Raw genomic sequence first — 6,399 nt, 5'->3', positions numbered from 1 at the left:
TGTGCATCCCGCCGCTGATCCCACGGCACATCCCCCCCTTCCCTTCCCTTCCCTTCCCTTCCCTTCCCTTCCCTTCCCTTCCGTCTCCTTAGCCGAAGCTGCCGCCGTGCGGAGGCTCTGCCGCATCGCTGCTCCCGGCGCCGCAGGAACATTTGGCAATGTCATTATGTTATTACGTTACTGCCCTTTGAGGAGGGGAAAGTTAAATTTATTTCCTTTTTTTGTTGTTGTTTTGTTGTTGTTTTTTTGTTTGTTTGTTTGGTGTTTGTTTGTTTGGTTTTTGTTTGTTTTTTTTGTTGTTGGTTTTGGGGTTTTGTGCGTTTTTTGTTTTGTTTGGTTTTTTGTTGTTGGTTTTGGTTTTTTGTGCGTTTTTTGTTTTGTTTGGTTTTTTTGTTTAGGTTTTGGTTTTTGGGTTTTTTGTTGTTGTTGTTGTTTTGGTTTTGGGTTTTTTTTGCTGCAGGAAATAAAGAGCTCATAACTTAAAGTTTCTGGGGTTTCAATACAGCAGCAAAAGAATCTCCAGGCAGATCAGAACTTCCTGCTCTTTTGTTTTTGCTGGATGTTTTTTAAGCAAAGGCTTAAATGCTGCAGTTTTGGGTTCATTTTTATTTTTACTTTTCTTTCTTTTTCTACCTTTTCTGTTTTAACTGTAAAACCATGAAATAACAATTTAGCTTACTGCTTGAGGGATAAATCAGAGGAACAGTATTATTGAGCCCAGAATATTTATGATGAAAAAAGGATTAAGATTGCCTTCTGGCAACATACCCTTGTAAAAGCCTTTGAAAACCATAACTCCTGTCATTAAAAAAAAAAAAAAAAAAAAAAAAAAAAAAAGTAAAAAAGTGAGTGCTCTTGCAGCCATTCTGTTAGTCCTAGGAAAAGCTGAGCCCCCTTAGGGACTGCCTCTGACTCAGGGAGCTGAAGACATACTGCAACTTGGCTCCTTTCCTATACTGCCACTTGGTGTTTCACAGTCTTAAGAAAAAGAATAAAAATAATCTTAAAAGCCCTCTTTTGTTTGCAAAGCTGCCACTCCCCCAAAGTGATGAATTAATGCAGCATTGTGTGCTTAGCTCTGACAAAAGCCTGGAACAGCAGCTCAGAAATCTGTGCTGTTTGGCTGGGTAAAGCCCTTAGATGCCTGTCTAATGATGATATTTCAGCAGCCAGCACAGATAATGTTGTCCTTACTTACCCAAGCATACAAAAAGATGTTTCACATTTCTGGGTGTGTAAAAGGGGTGGCATCCCATCAGAGAGGCCGAGCAAAAAGGGGACAGGCAGAGCAGAGCTGCCTCCTGGCACTGCAGTGCTGTCAGCATCACGGTAAGCTGGGCAAGGTGGGCTGTGGTGGGGCAGCCACCCCTTGGTGACAGCTCAGCACCCCCTGCCCTCAGCCCGGCAGCGTGGCTGGGCCACACCAGCTTTTCACAGCACAGTGGCAAAGCTGCAGCTGGTGTGAGCACACATGAATCCTAAGAGCACGTCTGAGACTGATGCCTCTTTAGGAGAAGAACCTATTGCTTTTGCACAGCACAGTGAAAGCAACCAGACTTCTTACATTCACTGTTATTTTAGGATCCTCTCTTGAATGAGATTTTTATATCCTACAATTCCTCCAAGGTTTGGGTTTTTTTATCCTTAATTTTAAAGGGCACTTCTTAAAGCCATCCCTTTGATTTTCTGTATTCTTTTTATCATTGGTCTCTAGCCTGTTTCACTAGGCTAGTGACAATATTTTGTAGGGCTGTCCAGTCCTCAGGTTTCTTGCAGAACCCGTAAAGCTGTCCTTTCTCACCTTCCTTCCCTCTGCTTCACTTCTGCTGGGAAATGAGGGAGAGGAAAATACTCCAGCCCCTCTGTATGTCTTCTGATTATGTCTTCTTCAGAGAAAGTATTACTCTACTGCCAGAAGACAACACAAAATTCCTTAAAAAAAGAGCCCCAAGCTGGGCTTAATTTTATCTGGTCTCTGCTGTTGTTGGAGCAATAGAAGATGTCCCCAGTTAGCAAAGATGTGTGCAGGGCATGTGCGAAGCCTGCCAGGCTGTAAGCCACTGGGCAAAAGTCCATGCACTACACTGAGCCAAAGTAATGGAAAGTATCAGAAACAGCATGGTTTCATGTGACTGTGACTGTGGCATTTGGATTCAAATCAAGGCCAGGATCAGAGGGTGCCAAGCAGTACAAAATGAGACTAATCTCTGAGACAGGACAAAGCTGTTTTATGCAACTTCATACAGATCTGGAGGAGAAATGACAGAGAGCTGCTGAGTTTCACAGGTGGTACCTCAGTCCATATATCTCCCCTTAAATCTCTGCAAATATAAGGAAAACGATAAAGAGACCTAGGCAAAACCAGTCATGTCTCCCAAACACCTGGAGAAAGAGTACATAAATGAAATTTTCTAGCCTAAACCAGTCCCTTAGAGAAGGTCAGAAGACACTGAAGAGGCTTAGCCAGCAGGCAACAAGCACTGGAGAACATGGAGTCAGTCAGGCCAAAAGCTGTGGATAAACCCTCCAATGTCAAACTGTTGACAGGGCAGGAGGTGTAATGACAACAGGGTTATGAAGGACTTAGTCAAGCTGCTGTTATTTGAATAACAAACTTTATACCCTGAATGACCAGAGTCTACCTGATGTTAATGGGGAAGGAATTACATAAGTGTGACTCAGAAAAAGCACATGCCAAATGTTGGACAGCAGAGGATGAAATCCAGAGCTGTAGCATGATGCTAAGCAAGGAGGCCAAGAAATGGAAACCATAGTTTCCTACATCAAGCCTTTGTGTCACCTTTTATCCCATTAATTATGCTGGAAAGTGAATCAGGGTCCCTTCTAGAGTTAAAAATTGCTCTAGAAAAAAAAAATTACTCTGTTCCTGTTAGCAGCAAGTGTGCCTGAGCCTCTGCTCTTGGCAGAGGATTCTGACCCTGTGCCAGAGCCACTGCTTCTTCTGCACAATGCCCATCTGGCCCCCTCTCTTGGTGTCATGGGATGAGCAGTGTGTCTCAGCAGGAGGGCAGTGCCTGTGGGCAGCTGCAATTGCACTGGTGTTCACACTCCCTGAGTGCTTTGCTCCCATGGCTGAAGGTACTGGGACAGGCATTTAATGATGGTACCTGGAAGAAAATGGTGTTCAGCTTTAACATTTGTTGCCAGCCTGTGCATCACTGATGCTGGCATGCTGTCACCTTGAAATCTTGCCTGGTCATGTGGCTTGTAGAGAGATCTCTGCAGTCTGCAGGAGCCTAATGGTGTCCAGAGCAGTCCCACTAGGAATTAATTGCATTTGATCTGACAGCTCCCTCTCTGCCAGCAGCACTTTCACATGCTGCCAGGCACTCACTCACTGCCTGCACAGCCCAAGGACAGACCTGCTCTGTCCCCCTTGCTGGGAGAGCCCGGTGGGCTGCCGACCCACAGTTCCTGAGGCAGCGGAATCCTGGAGGAAGGACTTTATTACTCAGTGTGACAAGACTTTCGTATTAGTACTGTCTTGTATTGCTTAAATGTCACATTATGTCTGCTACGACAGCGTGCCAAATGGAAATGTACACAGGCTGGTGTCACAGCCTCTCATCGTCTGTGCTCACCTGATGTTCCAGGGAGTGTCAAAATGCAGCCTGCGTTTACTCACTGAGCCAGGACACCCAAGGAGCAAAGGTGTTCTAGGTCAGTGGCTCAAATCCTGCTTGCCACTCTCCTGAGCAAGTAGGACTGTGTTGCTGGTGTCTGTCCATAAGAGACTGTCACAGGACATGTTGCATTTTCTTCCCACCCTGAATATCTGTAGAGAGCATCAAGTGGCAGGAATAACAACCTTAGATGGGGGAAAATGCTCTTTCACTGCTTTCAAAGGGTAAAAGAGAAAACTGCTCAGTTCTTGTAAAACTCTGGAGTGGGGTACGCATGTAGGTGATACATAGATTTGTGTGTTTCTTCCCTTCAAGAGATGAGCCCGTGATTCTTAACCTATGTCAGGCAAGGTATTGTATTTTCATAAACTTGAGACATTTTAGAAGTGTTTTCTGCTAGTTCCTCTTTTTTCCACCCGCACTCCCCCAACACCATCTCTCCTGTGCACTTTCAGTGCCTTGACACCAAGGCTGAAATCTCAGAGACATGAATTTTCCTGCAGTGCCACGACATGAAGCAGCAGGGTGAGGAGACGGAAAGGCTGTCCCTGCTCTCTGGGAGAAAGACTACAGCATGAAAAAATTTCTTATTGCACACCAGAATGTTCACCCAGGAGACAATCTGCATCCATTTCCCTCCAACAGGACAAGCACCCCTAGAGCTCAGCCCACACATTTTCATCTGCAACTGAACTCTGAAAAGAAGAAATTTCCTGAAGTGATACATGGTCACTTTCCTTGGGACACAGGAGGTGTGCAGTCTGTATGTCTAGGGCACTGAAGGTCTCCTTCCACAGTCAACACGTTAGTCTGGTGTGTGAGAATGTGCCTTGGCCTACACGGAGGTGTTGTGGATAAAGTTCCTGGTTTTGCTGATGGTTGAATATGAGATTTTGGGTATTTCACATCCCTGGGCTTGTGTTGGCACTAAAATGCCTTTTACCTGCCTTAACCCCTTGTCTGGTATTCCTCTCACTTGACTCCATGGGTGTAATCTGGGCATCTGCCCTAAGGTAGGCCATGAGGGTCTGTCTGGAGGCAAAGGAAGGACACAGTCATCTTAAGGATGAGTACACAGTGAGTCACCTTCTGGAGGTTTTGGTCTTCTCAATGGCTGTGGAAAAAGCTGACAAGAGTAACCTGGACTCCATTCTGCAAACCTAAAGTTTGGTCAAATGACAGTCACGTTTGGAGCACCAGGCCTGCCTCTTCTCACAAATTTGGACAGTATCCATATATCTGCACAATGGGAACTTGGTCTCAGCAGGGAGCCTGCAGACATCAACAATAGATGCAATTATGGGGAATAAACATGGGAATATATGCTCTGAAAAAGAAAGCTTTCCTCCCTGCACTGCTGTGAAAAACAGCAGAACAGAGAGGAACTAATTCTGTTTCGCCTAATTGCTCTCCATAAATCATCTCTTGGCAGCAGGCTAAACTGGTCCACCAAAGGGCCAATTAAAGCAAAGGGAGGCTGAGTGCTGTTTGTACTCAGGAGTGTGTTTTATACTACAGGAACTGTAATTTGTTCCAAGAGGATGGCATCTCCTCCCTTTCCAAGCAGAGAAGAATAGCCATGTCTGGCTCTAAGTGTTATTCCTTCAGTGCATCCATGGTGCATTGTCTGGCATTCTCTTCAGCCAGTGTTTTACTGCCCAATGTAAGATACAATGGTGCAGGTGAATGCTGGTAAGCAGAAAAATCACAGAATCATTTAGGTTTGAAATAAGATCATTGAGTCCAACCACCAACCAAGCACTGCCAAGTCCATCACTAAATAACATCCCTGAGCACACATCTGCACATCTTTTAAATATCCCAGAGGATGGTGACACCACCACTTCCATGGGCAGCCTGTTCCAATGCTTGACAACACTTTCCATGAAGGAATTTTTACTCAGTAAAAATTATATAATATGAACCACCCCTGGTGCAGCTTGAGGCCATTTCCTTTTGCTCTACTGCTTGTTAACTGGGAGAGGAGCCCAGCTCCTCACCTGGCTACACCCTCCTTTCAGGTGTTTGTAGAGAGCAGTAACACACACCCCACCCCCAGCTTCCTCTTGTCCAGGCTAAGCAAGCCCAGCTGCCTCAGCTGCTCCTCGTAACACTTGTACTCCAAACCCTTCCCAGTGGTCCGACAAAGAAGGTCATGAATCCTGGAAATCAGTGACAATAGGAATATGTTTTTAAAAACACGTGACACAGTGCACGCAGAACTCCTTCAGTGTGTGACCCATCAGAAGCCATCCCCAGGATAACATTTTCTAATGCTCTTTCTGTGTTTGCCCAGGATGTATTCTGCTCCAAGTCCTCCCCACTAGCTTTGCACACCCCTCGTGTGCACACCAGGCCCCGGCCAGCAGAGCGGCCATGGCCACGGCATCTCTCGGCCCTGCTGTCCCTCCTGCACGATGTCCAACCGGGACAACCCCTGCCCGCCAAGGCAGCCCTGCCGCAGGCCGGCCAGGCTGCTCTCCCATCTGGGAGAGCAGGCAAGCTCGCAGAGGGGCCGCAGCCGCCGTGGGCTCTGGTTTCCTTGCCAAGGCTCAGCTCCGTGGCCCATAGCTGGAAGCCAGGCCGGGCCGGGCCGGGCGGGGAGCGGCGCGCAGCCCTGCAGGCCCGCCGCCGCGGGGAACGACAGGACAGCCCTGGGCCGCTCCCAGGCTGGCCGGGACCGGCCGCCTTCCCTCCCTGTTTGCTTTCAGGGTGTTCTTCTCGGGTGCTGCGCAGAGCAGCCGGGAGGTCAGAC

The sequence above is a fragment of the Passer montanus genome, unplaced genomic scaffold, assembly GCF_014805655.1.
Source record: "Passer montanus isolate IOZ18808 unplaced genomic scaffold, ASM1480565v1 scaffold2, whole genome shotgun sequence".
Taxonomy (NCBI): domain Eukaryota; kingdom Metazoa; phylum Chordata; class Aves; order Passeriformes; family Passeridae; genus Passer; species Passer montanus.
Note: the sequence above shows the minus strand (reverse complement) of the source record.